Source organism: Balaenoptera physalus (assembly GCF_965194825.1).
Source record: "Balaenoptera physalus genome assembly, chromosome: 5".
NCBI lineage: Eukaryota > Metazoa > Chordata > Mammalia > Artiodactyla > Balaenopteridae > Balaenoptera > Balaenoptera physalus.
Window position 1 is genome coordinate 18,685,601 of NC_138884.1, and position 26,109 is coordinate 18,711,709.

Consider the following 26,109-nt stretch of genomic DNA (forward strand, 5'->3'; position numbering starts at 1 on the left):
ATTTAATTGATATTTATAGGACATTCCATCCAAAAACAGCAGATTACACTTTCTTCTCAAGTGCACACGTAACATTCTCCAGGATAGATCACATCTTGGGTCACAAATCAAGCCTCAGTAAATTTAAGAACACTGAACTCATATCAAGCACCTTTTCTGACCACAACGCTTTGAGATTAGAAATCAATTACAGAGAACACAACGTAAAAAACACAAACACAAGGAAGTTAAACAATACGTTACTAAATAACCAAGAGATCACTGAAGAAATCAAAGAGGAAATCAAAAAATATCTAGAGACAAATGACAATGAAAACACGATGATCCAAAACCTATGGGATGCAGCAAAAGCAGTTCTAAGAGGGAAGTTCATAGCTATACAAGCCTACCTCAAGAAACAAGAAAAATCTCAAGTAAACAATCTAACCTTACACCTAAAGAAACTAGAGAAAGAAGAACAAACAAAACCCAAAGTTAGCAGAAGGAAAGAAATCATAAAGATCAGAGCAGAAATAAATGAAATAGAAACAAAGAAAACAATAGCAAAGATCAATAAAAGTAAAAGCTGGTTCTTTGAGAAGATAAACAAAATTGATAAGCCATTAGCCAGACTCATCAAGAAAAAGAGAGGACTCAAATCAATAAAATTAGAAATGAGAAAGGAGAAGTTACAACAGACACCGCAGAAATACAAAGCATCCTAAGAGACTACTACAAGCAACTCTATGCCAATAAAATGGACAACCTGGAAGAAATGGACAAATTCTTTGAAAGGTATAACCTTCCAAGACTGAACCAGGAAGAAACAGAAAATATGAACAGACCAATCACAAGTAATGAAATTGAAACTGTGATTAAAAATCTTCCAACAAACAAAAGTTCAGGACCAGATGGCTTCACAGGTGAATTCTATCAAACATTTAGAGAAGAGCTAACACCCATCCTTCTCAAACTCTTCCAAAAAACTGCAGAGGAAGGAACACTACCAAACTCATTCCATGAGGCCACCATCACCCTGATACCAAAACCAGACAAAGATGCTACAAAAAAAGAAAGTTACAGACCAATATCAATGATGAATATAGATACAAAAATCCTCAACAAAATACTAGCAAACAGAATCCAACACCACACTAAAAGGATCATACACCATGATCAAGTGGGATTCATCCCAGGGATGCAAGGATTCTTCAATATACACAAATCAAACAATGTGATACACCATATTAACAAACTGAAGAATAAAAACCATATGATCATCTCAATAGAGGCAGAAAAAGCTTTTGACAAAATTCAACACCTATTTATTATAAAAACTCTCCAGAAAGTGGGCATAGAGGGAACCTACCTCCTCATAATAAAGGCCATATAGGACAAACCCACAGCAAACACCACTCTCAATGGTGAAAAACTGAAAGCATTTCCTCTAAGATCAGGAACAAGACAAGGATGTCCACTCTCACCACTATTATTCAACATAGTTTTGGAAGTCCTATCCACGGCAATCAGAGAAGAAAAAGAAACAAAAGGAATACAAATTGGAAAAGAAGAAGTAAAACTGTCACTGTTTGCAGATGACGTGATACTATACATAGAGAATCCTAAAAATGCCACCAGAAAACTACTAGACCTAATCAATGAATTTGGTAAAGTTGCAGGATACAAAATTAATGCACAGAAATCTCTTGCATTCCTATATACTAATGATGAAAAATCTGAAAGAGAAATTATGGAAACACTCCCATTTACCATTGCAATAAAAAGAACAAAATACCTAGGAATAAACCTACCTAGGGAAACAAATGACCTGTATGCAGAAAACTATAAGACACTGATGAAAGAAATTAAAGATGATACCAACAGATGGAGAGATATACCATGTTCTTGGACTGGAAGAATCAATATTGTAAAAATCAGTATACTACCCAAAGCTATCTACAGATGCAATGCAATCCCTATCAAATTACCAATGGCATTTTTTTATGGAACTAGAACAAATCATCTTAAAAGTTGTATGGAGACACAGAAGACCCCGAATAGCCAAAGCAGTCTTGAGGGAAAAAAACGGAGCTGGAGGAATCAGACTCCCTGACTTCAGACTATACTACAAAGCTACAGTAATCAAGACAATATGGTACTGGCACAAAAACAGAAATATAGATCAATGGAACAGGAGAGAAAGCCCAGAGATAAACCCACACACCTATTGTCAACTAATCTATGACAAAGGAGGCAAAGATATACAATGGAGAAAAGACAGTCTCTTCAATAAGTGGTGCTGGGAAAACTGGACAGCTACATGTAAAAGAATGAAATTAAAACACTCCCTAACACCATACACAAAAATAAACTCAAAATGGCTTCAAGACCTAAATGTAAGACCGGGCACTATAAAACTCTTAGAGGAAAACATAAGAAGAACACTCTTTGACATAAATCACAGCAGGATCTTTTCTGATCCACCTCCTAGAGTAATGGAAATAAAAACAAAAAGAAACAAATGGGACCTAATGAAACTTCAAAGCTTTTGCACAGCAAAGGAAACCATAAACAAGACGAAAAGACAACCCTCAGAATGGGAGAAAATATTCGCAAATGAATCAACGGACAAAAGATTAATCTCCAAAATATATAAACAGCTCATGCAGCTCAATATTAAAGAAACAAACAACCCAATGCAAAAATGGGCAGAAGACCTAAATAGACATTTCTCCAAAGAAGACATCCAGATGGCCAAGAAGCACATGAAAAGCTGCTCAACATCACTAATTATTAGAGAAATGCAAATCAAAACTACAGTGAGGTATCACCTTACACCAGTTAGAATGGGCATCATCAGAAAATCTACAAACAACAAATGCTGGAGAGGGTGTGGAGAAAAGGGAACCCTCTTGCACTGTTGGTGGGAATGTAAATTGATACAGCCACTTTGGAGAAGAGTATGGAGGTTCCTTAAAAAACTAAAAATAGAACTACCATATGACCCAGCAATCCCACTACTGGGCATATACCCAGAGAAAACCATAATTCAAAAAGACACATGCACCCCAATGTTCATTGCTGTGCTATTTACAATAGCCATGTCATGGAAGCAACCTGAATGCCCATCGACAGATGAATAGATAAAGAAGGTGTGGTACATATATACAATGGAATATTACTCAGCCATAAAAAGGAACGAAATTGGGTCATTTGTTGAGACGTGGATGGATCTAGAGACTGTCATACAGAGTGAAGTAAGTCAGAAAGAGAAAAACAAATATCGTATATTAACGCATGTATGTGGAACCTAGAAAAATGGTACAGATAAACCAGTTTGCAGGGCACAAGTTGAGACACAGATGTAGAGAACAAACGTATGGACACCAAGGGGGGAAAACCGCGGTGGGGTGGGGATGGTGGTGTGATGAATTAGGCGATTGGGATTGACATGTATACACTGATGTGCATAAAATGGATGACTAATAAGAACCTGCAGTATAAACAAACAAAGAATAAAACAACTAATACTAAACTTTCTTTGGGTTATTTGTATGGAAATATGTTAATATAAATGTTTCACACATTACCTGAAATTTCTAAAAATCTTATATGTTCTGGTATGATGTTATGTCATAATTCTAGTTATTACTTTAAACTGTATATATCAGAAATAACTAAATTCCTTGTCAATTGCATTATTATGAACTTTCATCAAATCTTTAACTGTGGTCATTTTTAAGTCTTTTGTCATTTACAGACAGTTCTGGGTGTACTCTGATGCTTTCCCAAAAATGTTCCTATAAAAGGGTTTCATCTTCAAGGAATTCATTGAAAAGACTCTGACAAGTACAGGTTTCTGGTAACTGACTATACTGTTGAACTGAATGAATAAGCATTTTCAGAACTCTAATGGAAAACTGATGAATTCATAAAAGTGTTAACAAAAGATCAAGATAAAAAAAATTAATTACATGGGACTGAGTGAACTGATGAGGATGATTATAATTTTTGTGACTTTCTGTTTGAATAAAAAAAAAATCCCACAAGGACTCAGAGGCAAAAAATATACAAATCAATTTTCACTGCAAAGTAAAGGAGCTGTTACAGTGGAGGATTACTGGACTGAATGTCAATATTATGACATAGTATGAGTGTGTTTCGTGTTTGGTAATTGCAATCATTGTTGCTTTTGTTGTGGTCATCCATTTACAGTGCTTGGTGTCAGTTTATCTCTTGTAAAAATAAAATACAGTGTGTGTGAAAAAATAAACAAACAAACAAAAAAACCTGCCTCATCTTCTCCATCCGTATGTCCAATGATCTCATTCAGACTCACACTGTCTCTTTCTTGCCTGGTTTACTGCAATTGTCTCCTACTTGTTCTCCCTTCTTTCATTCTTTTCCCAATTACATCCATTTTCTGCACATGCCAAGAATGAACTATCTAAAACTCAAATCTGTACAGGGCTAGAAATCCTTCAATAGTTCACCATTGCCTACAGGGTAAACTCCAAGTTCCTCAGCCTATTATACAGGGATCTCTATGATCTCGCCTCTGTCTGGCTCTCCTGGGCCACCTATCCCAATGCTTAATATCCTGGCAGCCCCCGAACTGCAGCGTGTTCCCCTCTTGCACTCTATGCTGCTTCTTGTCTCCCTCCGTTCACTCATGTGGTCCTCTCTGCCTAGATGTCCTTCACCCCCCCTCAACTCATTCTCTAAGACATGGCTCAGTTATCACTTGCTGTAGGGGGACTCTTCTACGTCCCCATCCCCAGTCTAGGTTGAGTGCACTTTCTCTGTGCATTTATAATGTCCTATCCTTACGTCTCCCATTGCACTTAGCATTCTGTGTTATAATTCGATGTGTTGCTACTTCTTGAAAACCAGGACAATGGTCTCATCTTTTTAACCCTCTCACCTAGCTCAGAGCCAGGGACACAATATGCTCTCAATAAAAGCTTGTTGAATGAGTGAATGAAAGATTATAATAATTATAATAGCTAATGTTTATTAGAGTTTAATGTGTGCCAGGCACTGTGTTAAGGGATTCACATATATTTTTTCATCTTATCCTTAAACAATTTTATGAAGAAAGTACCATTTTTTCCCATTTTCCTGATGAAGAAACTGAGGCTCTGAGGGCTTAAATCAGGGGTCCCCAACCCCCTGGTTCCCCTAGGAACCAAGCTGCACACAGGAGGTGAGCGGCGGGCAAGTGAGTGAAGCTTCACCTGCCGCTCCCCATCAATCCCATTACCGCCTGAACCCCCACCACCCCTGCCCCCGCCCCATCCGTGTAAAAAGCGTCTTCCACGAAACCGGTCCCTGGTGCCAGAAAGGTTGGGGACCACTAACTTAAGCAACCTGTTTAAAGTCACACTGCAAGTAGGTGGTAGAAGGGGGATTTGAATCCAAGTATACCTGACCCCAGAGCATGAGTCCTTAACCCTGCACAACGCGGCTTCCAGGAGCCAGTGACCCACAGCCCCGAAGCTGCAAGGGCTCCTGGGAAGACACCTAGTGAGCGGAAGCTTAGGTCAGTGTTTAGTCCAAAGCTCAGAGCATGCAATTCTCCCATGGAACACTTCAATGGCCTCCTACTGAACACTATCCCAGATATGAAAAGCGGCTTTATAAGGACCTGAACAACAAGGTGCCTACCTTGTCCTCTCCACATCTGTGCCTCCCTGCTCCACCATCCAGTAACACTGCTGCCCCCTCCGCAACGTTAACACCCCAAGCTCTTCCCGCACTCCAGCCCTTTGCACATTTGCCACCCCTGCCTGGCTTGCTCTTTTCTATATTCTTTCTTTCCTCTTAGCTAGCTCTTTCATATCTTTATTTAAATGTCACTTCTTCATAAAAGGTTTTTTTCCCCCACAAGTAGGTCTCCATCATTATCTGCCTCATCTCTGTTTCCTTCATAGCATTTCTCAAGATTTGTAATTATTTTATTTCATTTGTTTGTTTTTGTCTGTTCTTCCCTCTAGAATTATAAACTCCATTAGAGCAGAGTCTGTTTGTCGTATTTCCAGTACCTAACACAGTGAATGGATGAACAGGTGCTAAATAAATATTGATTCAAAGCTGTATACCTGTAGGATGGTTACTATTTAAAAAACAAAAAACCGAAAACCAAAAACAAGAAACAGAAAATCACAAGTGTTTGTGAGGATGTGGAGACTTCAGAACCCTTGTACATTGCAGAGAGGTGAAGCCACTATGGAAAACAGGATGGTGGTTCCTTAAAAAATTAAAAGTAGAATTGCCATATGATCCAGGAATTGCACTTCTGGTTATATATCCAAAAGTATTGGAAGCAGGGACTTGAATATGATATTTGGATACCTATGTTCATAGCATTATTATTTGTGGTAGCCAAAAAGTGGAAGTAATCCAAGTGTGCATAGACAGATGAATGGATACAAAAAATGTGGTGGATACAAAAAATGGAATATTATTCCACCTTTAAAAGGAAAGAAATTCTGAAACATGCTCAACATAGATGAACTCTGAGGACATTATGCTAAGTGAAACAAATCAGTTACAAAAAGACAAATATGTATGATTCCACTTATATGAGGTACCTAGAGTCAAAAAATTCAAAGAGACAAAAAGTAGAACAGTTGTTCCCAGGAGCTCAGGGGAGGGAAAACAGTGATTGTTTAACGGCCACAGAGTTTCAGTTTTGCAACATGAAAAGAGTTCTGTGGACAGATGGTAGTGATGGTAGCACAGCAATGTGAATATACTTAATGCCACTGAACTGTTCACTTAAAAATAGTTAAGATGGTAATTTTTATGTTATGTGTATTTTACTACAATTTTTTACAAAGAGAAAGAAAGTTGTATCCTATTTAGTAGCACTGCTGATCTCCTGACTCCCAGTCCAATATCCTCTCATTTACACATGCTGGCTCCTATCAGAATACATTCTATCAACTAGGCATGAAAACCATCTCCTTTCTCAAAAGAAAAGATCTTTCTAGGACATATCAACAAGGGATTCTGCTTAGTTTAGGATTAGAAGAAACGTTAGAATTTACCTAAACCCATATCTTCTGTATCAGAGTGCCCGGTGAGGATAGGGTTAACATAGGCAGGAAGCCATTGCTGACCTGGCTGAGGAAGGGTGAAGGGAGGGAGTGGTTCCTGGAACTTAAGAGCTGAGGCTGTAGGAGAGGCGACGACCTTTGGGAGAGGAATGTGGCTGTTGCCATGCACTGTGAACAAGGGAGCTGGTCAAATAAATATGCCTTCCTCTCCTCTGACCTTCTGCTGGTACCTCCCATTGGTTGAGCCCAACAGGAAGTCAGCAGGCAAGAGAACCACTGATGTGGTCCATAAAGACCCCAGGACACAGAGTAGAGGGGGAAAGGCGGAGAACGGATCTAGAGGTGCCTTCATTATACCACACTTCATTCTAAAAGTAAAAACACTCAGACTCAAAGAATTAAGTGACTGACTTAAGGTCTCCCAGTGATAGATATGGGACGGTCATGGTTTGTATGACTTAAGAAAGCTTCCACCCACACATCAGTAAGGAATGAGAACATTAGTCTAAATTTGGAAAATCTGCCACAAATAGAACAAACATCTAGAGGAAGTTTTGTTTTCAAAAAGGGGGTGGTATGCACCCCTTCCACAGAATTAGCGTTATCAGGAGCTTTTGTGTTGTGGACTTTGCAAGTCTGATTCATCACATGTTACAAAGAAAACAATTTTAAGATCCTGAGTTTTCTTCCTGTTTCTGTCCTAACAATCATCACAGTTTATGGAACGTTTAGAAGAAGCTGAAGCAGAGTATTAAATTATAGATTTTGAGTTGAATAAAGTAAGATCGCTAAGTCAAAAAAAAATGGTTGAAAAGATTCACAGAAGTGCATCCTCAAACAAGGATTTTTTTCATAATTAAAGAACTTTGAGACAACTTTTCAGACTCGAAGTTCACATTACTTTAAAAAAAAATTGATGTGACAAGACCTTTGAACACAAAAAACTGAAACTTCAAGGGAATAAAACAAGAATGGTGCCCCTAATTTCCCCTCAAGGAAGTAATGCAGCATAGCATAGTAATTAAGAGTCTAAGTTGCAGAATCAAAATTCTTGGGTTCAAACCTGCTCCATCACTTACTAGCTGCACAACCTTGGGCAAGTGACTTTGCGTTTCTTTCTAAGCCATAGTTCTCCCATTTGTGACATAGGAATAATTGTAGCTAATTGATCAGGTGATGTGAGGCCTGGATAAAACAATAAATATAGATACTTAGCACATTGCCTCTCTGGCACCTACTAGGGTCTCAAAAAATCCTAACTATTATGCCACAATTTATTCCTTTTGCCACCAGAGGTGTTTATACAACTGCATTTAATGACTAATTTTTCACAGTTACTTTGACTGCCATTGATCTGTTGATCTGTTAAGACCACCCTAAAGTCCAATTGAATTATGACAGTCTACTATTATGAAGATGCATCTTAAGTGAAAAACAGTGAATGGTAATGTTGAATTTGATGAATGTGCAAGAAGAGGAGGGAAAGGAGGAAGAAAAAGAAGAGTAGGGGTGGAAGGAGAAGAAAGAGCCCCAAAGATGGATCTTCTGAAGGATGAAGAAGAGAGGATGTCAGTCTGCCACCATGGTGGTCCCAGGATCCACAGCTACATGTTGGACCAAGGCAGAAAAGTCAATGGAAATCAGTCTAAATGTTTAATGCATATCGGATATTATACCTAGGATGCCAACATTCGGGAAAGGATTTCCCTGAAGGGTTAATTACCACCTTCTCTCTGCAATTTGCTTGTGAAGTGCACAGGTGAGGGAAGGGCCTTCCTCTGACTCCACATCTTAATTTGCCTCCTTCGGTTGGCAGAAACAACTCTCTGTGATCCTTGGGGTGAGGATGGCCCCAGGCCTCTAGGAACCCCTCCCTAATTCTCTTTTGAATGCCAGGTTCTGTGGACTCTTCCCCCACATCCACAAGCTAGAGACTGAAGGATGTGAAAAGAGCACCAGATCGGTCCTTATCCTCAAGGAACTTGCAGCCTCAAGCTGCGTGTTGAATTCCTTACACATTACATGTTTGGCAGATTTCTCCCTGGTCAAGGGTATCAACACAAACAGAAGAGTTGAAAAACAAACCACCGTCACTCCTGTTACTCTTCCCAAAGAAGAGAATGTACTATTTACATCATTTATGGCAGTAACAGAAAAGCAGGATAAGGAAAACTAAGCATTTGAGGTGTCTGCTCTGGAATTAGAATTAAGTTGTCTCAGCTCAATGTACCCATCATTAGCTACATTTGGAAAGAGCTCACATTTTGGTGGCAGTAAAACTGGCTGTGTTGCAGTTTCTTATTTATAAATCCAGATGACAGCCTTCCTAGGCCCCTTCTATCTCCCTTTGGGGAGGTGGAAGGAATTTTCCCACTGTTCATGATTTCCTTTACTTTTATTTGAGAAGTAAACAAAGGCAAATCTTGCTTGGACCATCAAGTTTCCAGTTTCCTAATTCCTTTGGCTGAGGTTTGAACCAATTCTCTATGTTCTGTTTCCTTCTTTGCTCTCCTTCCTATGCCACCAACATTGCTCGTTCCAATGGTTTGTTATAATTATGGAGGTTTTGCGATCGTTTCTGGTAGGCCTCTTGCAGTTCTTGTATGGAAAACATTCTGCATGTGGGCACAACTTATTTACGTACTATGTTCCTAATGTGAAGCAACTTAATAATCTCCCTTCGAAGGATATCACATTTAGAAACGGAAACTTAAAAATATGAGTTCTAACATGTTTCAGGATAGGTGATGTAAGCAGGAATCTGTAAACTGTCAGGACAATGTTATTACTTGATGGGTTTTTAATAATCTAGAAGTTTCTTCAAATTGGAGAAGTTGCTCATTAATTCATTTAAAAGAATACTACATGAAATGAGCATCTAGTATTAGATTCTATACTGCTTTAAGTTATATTCTATGGGCTGTGTAGCCACTACTAAAATAAAAGGCAATAGCTTTGATTAAGTTCACCATTATTCTGTAAAATAAGTTAAAAAATATCCTGAGGGCTTCCCTGGTGGCGCAGTGGTTGAGAGTCTGCCTGCCAATGCAGGGGACACGGGTTCGAGCCCTGGTCTGGGAAGATCCCACATGCCGCGGAGCAGCTAAGCCCGTGAGCCACAACTACTGAGCCTGCGCATCTGGAGCCTGTGCTCCGCAACAAGAGAGGCCACGACAGTGAGAGGCCCACGCACCGCGATGAAGAGTGGCCCCCGCTCGCCACAACTAGAGAAAGCCCTCACACAGAAACGAAGACCCAACACAGCCAAAAAAAAAAGAAAAAAAAAAAAAATCCTGAAAAATCAGAAGGTCCAGTCTAGTCATGTTAGTAATTGACAGCAATGGTGAGATAAGAGAGAAGTGCTATCATAATACAGAGAGATGACGGGAACCACGTGTTTTACAAGGGGAGGAGACAAGGATGTGTACTCATTAAGTGCTTGCTGTGTGACTGGACACTGCTGAGTGCTTTACATATGTTGTTTTATACAATACTCTCAAAATGCTATGAGACTTCCATTACCATGGCCTGTTTATAAAAGAGGAAATGAAGAAGTTAAATAATTTGCCCAAGGCCATATAGCTAGGAAGTGATGGAGCAGGAATCCTTAGCAGTCAGATTCCTAAGTTTATCTTTTTGCCACTAAATCTTTGGAGATATATAGGTAGATGGAGATAGAGATAAGATAAAATTTTGTTTTCCTTACATTAAAACTTGCTTTGTACACCTTTTAGAATGATCAAACCCTGACAACAACAAATGCTGGTGGCTATGTGGAGCAACAGGAACTCTCATTCATTTCTGGTGGGAATGTAAAATGGTACAGTCACTTTGGAAGAAACTTGGCTGGTTTCTTACAAAACTAAACATACTTTTACCACCTGATATAGCAGTTGTGCTCCTTAGTATTTACCCAAAGGAGATGAAAACTTATATCCACACAGAAACCTGCACACAGATGTTTATAGCAACTTCATTCATAGTTGCCAAAACTTGGAAGCAACCAAGATGTCCTTCAGTAGGTGAATGGATAAATATACTGCGGTACATCCAGACGATGGAATATTACTCAAAGCTAATAAGAAATGAGCTATCAAGCCATGAAAAGACATGGAAGAATCTTAAATGCATATTGCTAAGGGAAAGAAGCCAATCTGAAAAGACTACTCCAGGTTCTGGTACCAGTTTGAAAGTGGGCGGGGGGATGTTCCCCACACCAACAAGCTATTCTCCAGACACCAGCTGGATGCCCTACAATTCAACTCAGTTCTGACACTATCTACCCAGAAAGAGCATCAGATCCCACAGCTTAAGGACTCAGTCCTACAAGACCATCCCCTACACTGTTTCAGACACCTGTTGCAAGTCCAGGTTGTCACCTGTGCTTCTGACCAACCAGCTAGAGATTGAAGCTTCCAGCCACCCCTCCTTGGGTTCCATCAATTTGCTAGAGTGGCTGGCTCACAGAACTCAGAGGAGCAGTTTCCTTACTAGACTACTGTTTTATTATGAAAGCATGTAACTCGGGAACAGCCAGATGGAAGTGATGCATAGGGCAAGCAATGGAGGAAGAGGTGAGGAGCTTCTATTCCCTCTCCAGCCGCCTTCCCAGCACCTCCACATAATCACCAACCCAGAAGCTCTCAGTACTTGAGAGATTTTTTATGGAGGCGTCACTATTTAGGCATGAATGATTAAATCATTGACCATCGAACCACCGATTAAACCGTTGGTGACTGAACTCAATCTCCAGCCCCTCTCCCCTCCCTGGAGGTCAGGGGTGGCACTAAAAGCTCCAACCCTCTAATCGCATGGCTGGTTCTCCTGGTAACCAGCCTTAGGTGCAGTCGGAGGGTCATTTCATTAACATAACAAAAGATCCATTTGTTGCTCTTATCACTTAGCAAATTCCAAGGGTTTTAGGAGCCCTGTGACAGAAACTGGATGAAGACCAAACATATATTTCTTATTATAAATCACAATATCACAGCTACATACTATATCATTTCAACCATATGACATTCTGGAAAAGGCAAAACTATCGAAACAGTAACAAGACTTTTGATTGCCAAGAGTTGGGAATGGGGAGAGATGACTAGGCGAAGCACAAAGGATTTTTAGGGCAGTGAAAATACTCTATATGATGTCATATTGAGAGATATGTGTCATTATGCATTTGTCCAAACCCATAGAATGCACAACACCAAGAGTGAACCCTAATGTAAACCATGGACTTTGAGTGATAATGTAAGCAGGTAAGGTAGGGGGTCCCAGAGAAAGAGAACCACTTCTCTTATGGCTTGACATAAGAGAAGCCATTTTTGGTCTAAGCCATTTTGTGAGCTAAATCTGGCCTCAATGCTTGCCTTTGAACAAATCTCAGTAATTAATGATCTTAGGGAACAAAAGAATGCAATCAGGCAAAAGAGAAGTAACAATAGCAAAGATAATATATCAGCTGTAAAGACTCCCAGTTCTATTGCAATGGTAAAGATTAGCCTGAAGTGCTCAACCACCAGAACAACAGAAGCTAAGGGATAATGACATTGGCCTTCTCTGATCCTCGTGACTTCAATCAACTAAAGCTTGGACTCTGTGGACCTGCCGAGCCCCCTCATGAATATGCATGTACCCCTAGCTTAAAACTTCCCCGATTTTGCTGTTTGGGAGACACTGCTGTGGGAAAGATCCCCAGTGTTCTCCTTACTGGCTGCAAGTAATAAATCCTCCTTCTCCTGATCTTTGGCTTGGTCGTGTCTTTTGGCTCAACAAGCACCAAGAGGCGAACCCATTTTTCAGGTAAGAATGATGTGTCAATGTAGGTTCATCAATTATAACAAATGTACCATTCTGGTGGGGGAAGTTTATAACCAAAGAAACTATGTGTATGTAGGGGCAGGGTATAATCTCTGTATGAAACCGTGTAACTCGGATTGGGACTTGAACCCACGGTCTTTTAATTGAGATCACACACCTGGTCTTAGGACTTAATGAAGCTCAGTTTCTTGATGTCTCATCGCAGAAAGAATTCAGTGAGAGACAAAGCGATAAATAAGAAGTGGATTTATTTAGAGAGAAACACACTCAGAAGGTGAGAGCCGCACCAGGGTATGTGGTTGTCAGTTTTTATAGGTGTGGGTAATTTCATAGGCTAATGACTGGGAGGAATATTTCAGCTATTTTGGGGAAGGGGTGGGGATTTCCAGAAATTGGGCCACCACCCACTTTTTGACCTTTATGGTCAGCCTTGCAACTGTCATGGCACCTGTGGATGTGTCATTTAGCTTGCTGATATGTTACAGTGAGGGTATACTGAGGCTCAAGGTCTAGTGGAAGTCAACTCTTCGACCATCTTAGACCTATTTGGTTCTAATCAGTTTATGTCATGTCCTTGGGCTGTGTCATTCTTCTAAAGGTTGTGCCCTGCCCCCTTCCCTCCTGTTTCATGTGCATTACCCTTAATTTTGCTGTGAACCTAAAACCACTTTTTAAAAATTGTCTTAAAAAAGAAATTGCTTTGTATTGGATAATGGGCAGCTCAATGTCAAAATGGATAGGTTTTATTACCTTGATGGAATACAGAACTCAATTTAGGATTGCATTAGTATGCATACAAGTAGAAGAGAAAGCATGTACTGTTTATTCTTCACTGAAGAATCCTAGCCCTGTGCTTTCTATGTAATGGGTGTTTATGAATGAATGAAATCTAAACAGTGTCTCTGTTGAGATTTTTATCCCTTGAGCTGAGTGCAAATATATTAAAGAAATACAGAAATATTTGTAGTTGTCATTATCTATGAAATTTATTGGTCAATTAGGTTATAAAAATCCCACTGTAACTCATATCTACCCATTCTTTTAGAACAAAGCCGAATCAAAGATGTGGCTTTGGGGGACTTCCCTGGTGGTCCAGTGGTTAAGATTCCGCACTCCCAATGCAGGGGGCCCATGTTCGATCCCTGGTCAGAGAACTAGATCCTGCATGCTGCAACTAAGAGCCCACATGCCACAACTAAAGATCCCACATGCCGTAACTGAGACCTAGCACAGCCAAATAAATAAATATTTTTTTTAATCAAAAAAAAAAAAAAGATATGGCTTTGGGAGCTGCTTCATTCTCCCAAAGAAGGCCCATGGAAGCTGTGTGACCTCGGGAAAGTCACTTAACATCTCTGAACCTCATTGCCTGTGTTAGTCAAATGGAGACAATTCCTTATTAGCCTAAAGACAGGGAGACTGGGTAGATGGGTTTTTTATTTGGTTTTTCATTGTCAAAAATATTTGTTTTGATACAATCCATCATAAAGAAGTCAGTGGAGTTCCACTCTGCCACAGATGTATCTGTGAAGTAAGATCCCTGTGCCATCCAACTGGTGAACATCTGAAAAATGTGCCATTTCTTATCCTAATCAGAGCACACACCTTCCATGTTGTTCCTATTTATTGACTGCTTCCACATCCAGAAGACCAAATTGTCCCTTATCACCAAAGCAGGCTCAAAATGCTTGGTTTAGACATCTCAGGATCTGCCTGCCTCTTAAATCCCAAGTAAATCACAAGAGGAATAAAGCCCCAGCACATGGCAAACTGACTGCCCTTGAAGAGCTGCCACAGCTTCGGCTTGTCCTCTGCTCAGCTTCATCATGGCAATGACCAGGGCGGTGCAGCGGGCAGTAGATGTTTTCTGATAGCCCTGGGGGAGTATCCTCGCTATGAAAGTCCCAACTCCTGACACGTGATAGGGTCCCACCCTACTGTCTGCCCTGTTCTCTTATACTCCCTTTCCTGCAGTCCGTGCACTCCAGCCGAAACAGAGCCATGTTCGCTGACCCCCATGCGTGCCCAGCATTCTCACTCCAGGTCTTTCTCGCATGAGGATCCCCTTCTGTCTACATCCGCCTGTCAACTCTCTCTCTGAGAACTCCAGGTTTCTTCAGGGCAGAGGCTGTGCCTTGTGTTTCTGCGTTGCCCCACATCTAGCGCACAGCCTGGTACATAATACGGGCTCGACAAATACTTTTCTGAATAAGACGAAATAGACAGAAAGAGCAACCTAGTGAATGGAGAAGATGACAGTATCACCAGTTGGTGCCAAAATGTCAGTGCTGCTTTTCTGCCTGGTGACACGAGCCCCTTCCACACACAGTCCGCACACAAGTCACATGTTGTCCTTAAATGCCATCTTATCACTTTGCCCCCTTTCAAAGCCACCCTTTCGTGATTTCAGAAGTCAGAGCACGAGTGCACTTACCCCTCACCCTGGGGCCCTTTAGAAACAGCCTCTTAGCTTAATTTGATAAAAAAAGAAAATGAAGTACAGTATATGAGAGAAATGACAGGGAAGGATAATTATTGACGTGGGATAGAATTTAGTTTAAGAAAAACTACAGTGAAATAACATCTTTTTGATAGTTATTAAACCAAAGAAGTGGCTTGAAACCTTGACTGTTCAGAACTCATGTCCAAGGAAATTCTTAAGAATGAGTTTGCAAAAATATCTGTTGAAGCAGAGCTGCCCCAAGAGTTCAGGCGTGGGTCACCAAACCTGAGGGTCTAGAATGTGTGTCTAATTCCAAGTATGGATTTACTGAATAGTCACTGTGTGGAGGACACCATCCTAGGCTCATAGCTTCAAGCTACTGTATATTGAACCTGCCACGGTGCTAGGGAAATAATAAATATCATCTCATTTCATCCTTCCAGCAACCCAGTGAAGTAGGTATCACTATCCCTACTTTACAAATAAGCAAAGTGAGTCTCATGGAAGGTAATCAGCTGCACAAGATCCCACAAGTTTAAGTGGCAGAGCACGATTTGAACCCAGGTTTTTCAGATAACAAATTCATTTCTTATCTACCTTACTTCATAAGGAAGACTTTACAACACAACCGAAGAAATGTTCTCATAAAACAGCCACAGGGCAGGATAATGCATAACAAAGTACTAATTTTAAGCATTGATAAAATTTGTTGATTTCCGACAGCTCTCTGAAGCAGAAATTAGGATCAATACACCCACACCTGAAAACAAATTAACAATGAGTCAATATTTATTTTGTGCTCTTCTGGCCAAATCCTATGCAAGTGGCCTTTAGATACAGTAAGCAAACTTTCCTTACAGTGATCTGTGAAATAGGTATTATTATTAATGCCCTCAATCTACAGAAAAGGAAATTGACATTCAGGTTAATAATTTATTTGGGGCTGTGTTTTTACAATTTGGCTTGAGTGTGGCTAGAAATTTGTGGTAGCTTCTCTCCCTACCAGGTTGCTAGGACAGTAAATGTTAGTTGGAGCCATGGTGTCCATCATTGCCCCTGTTTGGTAAGAGTGTGTCTGAGAATGAAGCCAATGCAGGGAAAAGCATGAGGGAAAAGTGGAGAGAAACAGGCTCCTGAAGATATTTGAACCTCTAAATCCTGCTGGGCCTGGAGCTGGACCCGCTTTTACGTTTCTCCAGATTTGCTTAATTAGGTATGAATTAGGTTCCTGTCACTTTTAAATGAAAAGGTAACTAATGTGGCCCTCACATATCAGAAACCTACTCTGTACCAGGTCCTTCAAGTATATTAGAATATAAACCGTGTGATGTGAGGGACCTGTCTATTTTTATCCATAACACTTATCACCATCTACTCCACTACATATATTACTTATTTAGTTGGCTTGTGTGTATCCCTACCCCTGGAAAGAAGGTAAGCCCCATGTCTGTTTCATTCACTCCTCCGTGTCCAGCTCTTGGTACAAAGCCTCGAGGCCACGCTTAGTGAGCTGAGGAGCAATGAGAGCTCTAAGCAGGGGAGTCACGTGACCCGACTTACTGTTTCAAGAAGGTTACTCTGTGTTGAGAAGAGACCAAAGGGGTGAAGAGAGGAAGAAAGGAAACCAATTTGGAGGCTATGGCGATATCCAGGCAGGAGATGATAGTGACTTGGATCAGGGTGAAAGCACAGGAGACGGTGGGCAATGTTCTGATACTGGACATATTTAGAGGAAGAATCACCTGGATTTGGTATCAAATTAGATACGGAGATGAGAAAAAGGGAGAAATTGAAGATAACTTCAGGGATTTTGACTTAATTGTGCAGGTGTCTCTTTCGCCTCCATAAATTGATTTGTTTAAGGGTCATCACATCCTCCTTGACAGCTATTAATTTAGGAAAAGACATGTGACCTTCACGATAGCCAATGGGGTACGGCAGGACATCTGTTGGGAGCATCTCCATAAATGAACCACAGGAAGAGAGTCACCTTCTTTTTCCTCTGGATGAATTATGTCTGGAGGCGCTACCTGGAACATCTGTAACATCTTGATACCAGCCTGAGAATGAAACCAACCTGGAGACTGGCAGAGCTGAGAGGTGGAAAGAACCAGCATCCTGGGTGACATCAGAAGGCCCCTGAGTCAACCAAGCCTAGCTCTGAACTTCCTCATTATGAGATGCTATATTTGTATACTATTTAAGACAGTTTAAGGCAGGATTTCTGTTACTTACAACTTAAAGCATCCTGATGCAGGACCCTCATTTGTAAGTTTTACGGTTTTACAGGTTTCATTTTAGAATGAAGTACCAAAGGATTTAGAAATGTTTCCAGTGTGTCCAAAACAATATATCCTACATTATTACACTCTTGGCTGGAGGAAAAAGATTTGATAGGAGGGAAAAGGCTGGATAGGAAACCAATTCCACAGTTACAGCAGGCAACAAATTATACATACATTGATTTATGACATGAAAGGAAACAAATCAGTTGAGGAACTGTGAGTGCAAAGCAACAGTGCCCTAGAGCAGTGTTTTTCCAACTGCAGTATGTGACCTGCTCCCCATAGGTCATATGAACAATTTAGTGAGTCTAGACTAGCATTTAAAAAATGAAACAGAACAAATAGAATAGGACAGAATAGAAAAGAATAGAATAGAAATTACCAGAGCACATAGTAAGGATTATTACCTTGTGGACCTTTTGTTTCCGTTTTATACTTATGTATGTGTCTGCTGAGTCACCATGTAAAATGTGTGCCTTGTCGTGGGTCATGGCCAAAAAGGTTTGAGAAATACTATCCAAGAATACAGAGAGACGCTGACCATCTCTCTTTACACACAGCTCTCTAAACCACCAGCACTGACTGGTTGATTTGCTTTAATTATACAAATAAATTTAACATCTTTTCTAATGAAAAAATATTCTATTCATGTGACTGTAATAAAATCTTCCTTCTCAGATAAAAATGGTGCTCCAGATGCATGGAACAACAGGGGACCAGGACTACAGGTGAGCCCTTGCAAGGTCCTTGGGTGTCAGGCTGAGTTGCTCCATGGAGCTCGCTCTTGCGTTCTCTCCCAGGAGTCTCTCTGAACATCTTTGGTTTCTATGTGATTCTTGCTTCTTATGCTGACATGAGGGGAGGAGGCAAAAGAGGTTTATTTTCATCGCATTGTTGGTGAAAGTGCCCTCGTATTGGTGTAGATTCATATTAAAGCTGATTATTTTTAATTCCAAGGAGATCAGAAGCCACTCCCCAAATGTCAACTCCCAGTGCAATTAGTTGTTCATTAGGCAGCCCATCATGGGCACACGTTCCCATCAAGTGGCCCCACTTGTTCTGAGGGCTCTTATAAATCATACCTATTCATGATACGGAAGGCTTGTTAAGGTAAGGGGCCTGGGCTTTGGGTCGCATTTCCTCATCCCACCTCTAATTTTAGTGCAAGGCCGATGGACAGTTCCATGCAGGCTTGGACCTCCTCAGGTACCCACCTGTGGTACCCTCAGGGCCCAATAGCTGCCAAAGAACACCTGCCTGTGCATCTGTCAGCCCAGAACACCTGCCTGTGCACTTAACCCTCCTGGGAGCAATCCTCAAAGAAGAAGGGCTGGATGCTGACGGACATATACTCCAGCCTCCTGTCCTTCAAGGGACAATCCCAGGAGGAACTTCACATGCTCCTCAAAGGCCCTTGAATCTCAGAAACTGAATCTCCATTGCCTGCAGCTGGACCTTGATAATAACACCCTTACACTGACCTTCCCTTCTTCCTTGTCCCACTCTCCCTTTTCCCTCCCTTCTGCTCCATGGGATAACCTCCCGAACAAAATACCTGCACCCAAGTCCTTGGGTGGGACTCTGATTTTAGGGGAACTAAAAGAGAATCTAAACTAAGCAGAATCTAACTGACTTAAGGAAAAACACATCTAAAGAAATTATTTCATGAACCCAAACAAAGCCTTCATAATATGATATACACATACACAATGACTTTAAAAGAATAGGAGGGGATCTGGTAACAGAAATACTTGGGGGAGTCATCCTCAGAAGAACAAAAGAAATTGATGTGGAAATTTAGAAATCAGTAGCAAAATTTAGGAATCTTATAGAAAAGAGGTTAGTTGTCTCTGAATCCACTTCGTATCCGCCTGGGAGCTGAAAAAGTCAAAAAGTGGGTGGGCGGCACTGGAGAACAGTGCAAAGTTACACCAGGGAGACCCTTAAAACCCAACCCCTCGTTGGTTCTCTCCATCTCTCTTCATCTCATCTCTTCAGAGAGATGCCAACAAAGGCTAGTTACTTTTCACACTAGATCATATCTCCAGGTAAATCAGGGAACTAGAATGTGAAAATCTATTCTGAGGAGCAATCTTCCACAAATAAAGATTCAAAATAAGAAAAGAGGGAAACATTTATACGATAGGCGATATAAAATTTTTTATAAATATGACGTAATAAATATTTTTGATTCAGAAAAATCACTAATTTTAAGAAATTTGGAAGGCAATTTTAATCAATAAAAGCTCTAAGGTACAGATATATATTTGAGTGTCAAAATACAATATTACCTTCAAATACTCACAGAAATACAATCTAGTTCACTAAACCAATGCTTAAAAGAGTTCCTTACACAACTTGGTCTAGTAAAAAGTTAAAAACAGCTTATAATGTGTGATATCGGTTATTTTTCAGTTAATGAATGCTTAAAATAGTCTTTTGTTGTAAGCATTTTAAATATCTTTCTGTGCATCTCTTTACATTTTCTGTGAAGAAAAAGATATTTTTAAAGTGGTAAATCCTTGTTCAACCGTGTTTTAAAATATCTCAAATGATCTTTTAGTGATGTCTGGATTAATGAATGTTTCTTGCCCTGACACGTACTGACAGAGTATGACACACAAAGTCTGAGAACCTATCATTTTTTTCTATATTTAATATTGGTCAGGCCCCTATTAATGTTGAGTCAAGTTCTGGTTTCTGAATTTCTAGAGAGCTGTAGAGGACTTGGAAAAGATCCAAAGAGAAACAACAAAAACCATTAAAAGGATGGAGGAGAAGACCTCTGAGGAAATGTTAAAGACACTGAACTGGCTTTGCCTTGAAAATTGCAGGCCAAGGACTGATTTAATAACTTTCTTCGAGAACAGAATGGTTTATTTGGAGGAGGAGGCTAGCTGGCTTTTCTCCATCTCTACAGAGATGAAAACCAGACAAAATTGGATTAGAATGCAACAAGAGAGTCCTCTTTGACCTAAGGCAGAACTCAGCTGCAAAGGTGATTAAACTCTGTCATTACCAGCACTGGAGAGCTTTGAAAATATGTTCAACAACCCTTAGCTATGGGTAGTTTAGGCAACTCACTGGACAAGGAAATCCCTTTCAACCCTATGCTTCCATGTATTTGAATTCTCAAAAGCCAGGTTAAAAGATTTACCCAGTGCAGAGGGGAGACCAGATTTCCCTCATCTGGGAACAAGGTCACCAGAATATATCATCTTTCATTCTGAAGCTAGAAAGATTTCACATAAAATGAATGATATTAGCCATATGCTGAAGTAATGCAACTCTGAGCTGGTTTGCAAATATTACTAATAAACGTAGTATTTCCCAAATTTCATAAAGAAATGAATGGAAACCATGTTGAAACATATCTAAGAGAAACTGTGATTTAATCATATTCCTTACACATCTACTGAACACCTGCTATGTTTCAAGCAGTGTGCAAGGCACTGGAGATTCCAAGTCAAATCTGACTTGGTCACTGACCCCCGGAGGGGTTACAATCTGGTGAGGAGAGAGATATGTTACTGGCTAATCCTATGATAGTGAGAAGGGCAGCCAGCTGTGGAGGCACCTGAGTAAAACTCCTAGTCCAGAAGGGATATTCTGGGAAGGTTTCCTGAGAAGGGGCCCTGAGGATGAGCTTTGGAAATAGATGTAAAATTGGCACAGGAAGGATTTCTTCTAGAGAAGAAGGTGGATTAAAGGAAGGATATAATACCCAAAGCGAGTCTGTGCTCGGTGCTATGTGCCAGGCACCGTATCAAGTGCTTAATCAGCATGATTTCTTTGAATCATCATGACCTCCCTCATTTACTCATGCATCAGACTTCTGAGTGGATGCTGTGTTCCAGGGAACGAACACAGATTCTGTTCTCCGAGAGCTTAGCCCAGTGGGGCATGCTATACAATAATCAAATAATCATAAAAGCGTGATGAATGGAAAAGGAAAAAAAGTTGTTAATTGCAATATAGCAATTTCCTTCATTCTTTCAACAATCAAAGAGAATTCTGCTTTTGCCTTCCAAGCTTCTCCCATCTCACTCCCTCCCCTGCCCCACTCCAAGAAAAATTCTTTCTCTGTCAGCTGGATTCCTGAGCTGTTGTGATGCCAAATATAATTAACGGGGGAAAAGAGACTAGACTTTAGAAGTAAGGGTGAGCTATTTGTTCAAGAAAAGAACAGAGGCAGATGGAAATAATTTATTAAAAAATGAAATGTTATTTTATTTTATAACATAAAGTCATCTCAAAAGACGACTTTTGAGATGGACATTTACGTACGTGTAAGATTCTATGGTAGGCGAGGTATGAAAGCGGTGGAAGCAGTATTCAAAAAGGATGGATATGGGAAAGTGGATGGTGCTCAGAAAACTACAGGTTTTCCAGTTTGGCTGAGGCAGAGGGTACATGTTAGGAATATAAGACACAGAAGCTAGAATATTTGGTGACTATCATATAAGATGCCAAGCTGAGGAATGTCTACTTAATTGAAGGTTTTTGAGCAGGTATATAATAAAACTGGGGTTGTATTTTGGGAAAAGTCATCTGGAAGTCACATAGTATAAATTATCCTGGGAAAGACTGACTTTGCACTCACTGAGAAATCTTCTTGCTGGAAATTTTTTTCTCAAGTAGATTCTCATACTGGCAAGCAAGTACACTGACCAGCTGACAAAATATGCCTATTTGGCAGTCATATTTCTCAGGGTAAATTAATATAATCTATGGTTTATAAATCAGTCCATTCATGCATTCCTCAATCGACTTGCTTATTACTTTAAAATGCATTTCCTTCTAGATGGATCTAAGAACACTTATAAACATGTACAAAACATGTACATTTATTTACTGCAAATACAGCAGCAAATAAATCAGAAATGAAAATCAAAAACCATATAGGGGAAATGGAAAGGCAATTATCTAGGATCAGGATCTAGAATAAGATGGTAAATTCAAACATTACATTAGCTTTAGCTTCCTAAAAGCCCAGGCATAAAGGGAATCTGAATAGTGTAGTTCTTAATGCCTAATGAAAGAAATTTTATCAGTTTTTTAGGTAAGACACGATTTTTCTTCCTGGAGTCCAATAGAAAATTAGCATATATGTTTAGTGAAGCCCAGTTTTTAGACAATGAAAAATCAAACTTCACATAGTCATTTCTTTTCTTTTTTGTAAAATGTGTTTATTTTATTTACTTATTTTTGGCTGCATTGGGTCTTCGTTGCTGCACGCGGACTTTCTCTAGTTGTGGCAAGCAGGGGCTACTCTTTGTTGAGGTGCACAGGCTTCTCATTGCAGTGGTTTCTCTTGTTGTGGAGCACAGGCTCTAGGCACACGGGCTTCAGTAGCTGTGGCATGCGGGCTCAGTAGTTGTGGCTCACGGGCTCTACAGCACAGGCTCAGTAGTTGTGGCGCTCGGGCTTAGTTGCTCCGCAGCATGTGGGATCTTCCCGGACCAGGGATCGAACCTGTGTCCCCTGCATTGGCAGGTGAATTCTTAACCACTGTGCCACCAAGGAAGTCCCATAGCTCACTGTTCTGATTTCCAGGATTATTAGTAAAGAATTTTATCTTTTCAAATGCTTTTTGGCCATTCAGGTATGCTCCTCTGTGAACTGCCTTAACAAATCCTTCACCCATTTTCATAACTGGTAATTTTTTTCCCCTACTGATTTGCATGAGTACCATTTTGTGGTCTTCTTATAATCTATATTTGGATTACATAAATTTTAAATATGTTCTCTCGTCTGTGACTTGTTTTCAAAAATACTGGTGGTATCTTTGGTCTACAGAAGTTTCAAATGACACAACCCTGAAATCTAAAATAAGACAAAACTCACCCAACTGATACATATTTCCTACTTTTTGTTAGATAAACACAATCCTCCTTTTGCTAATTTCATTACTCTTGAGAGAGTAAAGTTTGGGATGAGACATTAGATGGGGCAAAGGAAATAAACCTGCCTTCAGGACTATCTACACAGAGCAGCCTGGGGTAGGGGCCTAGTGGGCTACAGCACCTGGGGATCTAAAGTTCCTTCTCATCAGCCTGAAAAGAAATTGCTGAAAAACACACCCTCAGGCATCAAAGAAGACCTGAAACTTTTTTCAAATTATATTATGCTCTAGAGAACATTGAAAAAAGTTGTTTTTCAGAAGCTGATGGCTCAGATTAGAAGGGCATAAATTTCAGTTTCCAGTAAGCTTGCACTTACCTTTCCTCAATAACAGGATGTGCCATATGGCAAGGTATGTTTATATTCACTTGTGACAGTGCCCTGGCTCTGTTTCACTTCCTTTGACTAATATCCCCAAATTCACCCTTCTAAAACACTTTCCATTTCTTTCCAACAATTATCAGTTAGATATCTTGGTAGGAAAAAAAAAAAAAAAAGACCTAAATAATAAAAATTACAAAATTCCCAGGGATAGATTTAGCAAAAAACATCCAGGTGCACTTTACTGAGGAACATACAAGATTTAATTTACTAGAGAGAAATGCTGTGTTCCTGAATGGGGACAGTCATTAGTGAAAAGACATCAATTATCCCCATATTAATATATGTATGCTTAACATAATTACCAATAAAAATTCATCTGAAAAATGAACTAGTAAGAATAGCCATAATACTTCCAAAAACAAGAGTAATAAATTATAACTGCCCTGCCAGATCTTTAAATTGCAAAACTGGTGCCAAAACATAAAGTCCAAAAGCATGTAAAAAAAAAAAAATTAAATGATGAATGTGACTTTTGAAATCAGTTCAGAAGGGACTGACAATTCAATATATGATGTGAATAACCATTTAACCAATAGAAAGTTAGATGACTACATCACACCATATGCCAGAATAAATTCCAGAAGAATTAAAGGGTTAATTTTTTTTTTAATGAAGCCATTTTCTAAAGAATATAGAGTTCGTTATTTATACATCCTTGGGAGTATAAGTGGCCTTTCTAAGAAAAGCCAGCAATTATAATAGAAAAACTCCACAGAAATGATTCTAAAGTTTCTTCATGTTCATAATGATGATGACAATGATAAAGTTGAAAGAAAAATTATAAGCTTATCTTTATCTTTAAAATACAAATAAGTATTCTGTCTAAAGGATGAATTCTGAAGGTGGACAGAGTTGTAAGAGAAGGAAAGGGAGAACATTCACTTTTTACTTTGTACATTTTATAAAAGAAGAAAATGTGGTGGGACAATGGGCCATTTTTACTTTACTTTCTCTGTATTTTCCAGGTTTTAATTTTTCTATAATAAACACACACTACTAATCTGTTTATCAAAAGAAAAAAACCCCCATCTTTTTAAAGGAACTCTAAACCTTTAAAGCAGGTTAAAGGCTAAAGTAACTCTAAAAAAGGAACACTCTTGGTCTTCCCTGGTGGCACAATGGTTAGGAATCTGCCTGCTAATGCAAGGGACACGGGTTTGAGCCCTGGTCCGGGAAGATCCCACATGCTATGGAGCAACTAAACCCGTGCACCACAACTACTGAGCCTGTGCTCTAGAGCCCACAAGCCACAACTACTGAGCCCACATGCCACAACTACTGAAGCCCATGCAGCTAGAGCCTGTGCTCTGCAATAAGAGAAGCCACCACAATGAGAAGCTTGCGCACCCCAACGAAGAGTAGCCCCCACTTGCCTCAACTAGAGAAAGCCCACACAGAGCAACGAAGACCCAACGCAGCCAAAAATAAATAAATAAATTAAATAAATAAATAAATAAAATTAAAAAGAAACACTCTTAAAAATCAATTGTAAAAAGCCAGAGCAGAAGCAAGAAGAACTACAATTCTGCAGCCTGTGGAACAAAAATCATATTCACAGAAAGACAGACAAGATGAAAAGACAGAGGGCTATGTACCAGATGAAGGAAGAAGATAAAACACCAGAAACACAACTAAATGAAGTGGAGATAGGCAACCTTCTAGAAAAACAATTCAGAATAATGATAGCGAAGATGATCCAGGACCTCAGAAAAAGAATGGAGGCAAAGACTGAGAGGATGCAAGAAATGTTAAACAAAGACCTAGAAGAATTAAAGAACAAAAAAAAGAGATGAACAATACAATAACTGAAATGAAAACTACACTAGAAGGAATCAATAGCAGAATAACTGAGGCAGAAGAAGAGATAAGTGTGGAAAACTGAAGGGTGGAATTCACTGCTGTGGAACAGAATAAAGAAAAAAGAATGAAAAGAAAAGAAGACAGCCTAAGACACCTCTGGGACAATATAAAAAACAACCACATTTGCATTAAAGGGGTCCCAGAAGGAGAAGAGAGAGAGAAAGGACCCAAGAAAATATTTGAAGAGATTATAGTCGAAAACTTCCCTAACATGGGAAGGAAATAGCCACCCAAGTCCAGGAAGCACAGAGAGTCCCATACAGGATAAACCCAAGGAGAAACACACCAAGACACATAGTAATCAAATTGACAAAAATTAAAGACAAAGAAAAATTATTGAAAGCAGCAAGGAAAAAACAACAAATAACATACAAGG

The 26,109-nt window shown here is 39.8% G+C and overlaps 1 pseudogene across 1 annotated transcript; it reads right to left on the reverse strand.

Moving 5' to 3' along the window:
* Positions 1 to 13,129: 13,129 nt before the first annotated feature.
* LOC309660813 (mitochondrial import receptor subunit TOM7 homolog pseudogene) lies at positions 13,130 to 14,685 on the reverse strand (annotated as a pseudogene). Its single transcript has one exon. The product of its transcript is annotated as a mitochondrial import receptor subunit TOM7 homolog pseudogene (transcript).
* Positions 14,686 to 26,109: the final 11,424 nt, after the last annotated feature.